The sequence below is a fragment of the Penaeus monodon genome, chromosome 32, assembly GCF_015228065.2.
Source record: "Penaeus monodon isolate SGIC_2016 chromosome 32, NSTDA_Pmon_1, whole genome shotgun sequence".
Lineage (NCBI taxonomy): Eukaryota > Metazoa > Arthropoda > Malacostraca > Decapoda > Penaeidae > Penaeus > Penaeus monodon.
Genome location: NC_051417.1, coordinates 9,485,307 through 9,485,713, shown reverse-complemented (window position 1 = coordinate 9,485,713; position 407 = coordinate 9,485,307). Strand labels below are relative to the sequence as shown.

Sequence of the window (407 nt, the reverse complement as noted above, 5' to 3'; positions counted from 1 at the left end):
ATAGATAAATCAATACATATTTTCTTCGCTAATCTGACCATCGGCGGTTAAGACCCGGATCTGCACAGCATCATAGCGACGTGTGAAATGATCAAGTTAATGAAAACGACGCCGGCCGAGGCAACCAATTCCGTCACGCTTCAGTGGCGTCTTATGTTCAGTGACAGTTCCGCCTCGAGACTGCGACTTTCCCGGTTTTTTTTAGATATTCGATTCGGTTCTTGTCTTGAATTTATTTGGTTGGTCTGGTTTTCCAAGTCCATAAGTCCAATACAGTCTCGAAATTAATGCATATATGCGGGGGAAATAGGGAAGTGCACGGTAAGGAAGTAGGACAACAATAGGCAAAAGATCCTATCTACTTTGATATGATCCTATCTTCTGATCATTTATATTCCTTTACTGAA

General features: G+C 41.8%; 1 protein-coding gene across 1 annotated transcript in view; it reads left to right on the top strand.

The window, feature by feature from the left end:
• The window catches only part of LOC119593489 (carbonic anhydrase-related protein 10-like), a 126,578-nt gene that overhangs the window by 1,491 nt on the left and 124,680 nt on the right, over nucleotides 1–407 (top strand). The window lies entirely within an intron of this gene.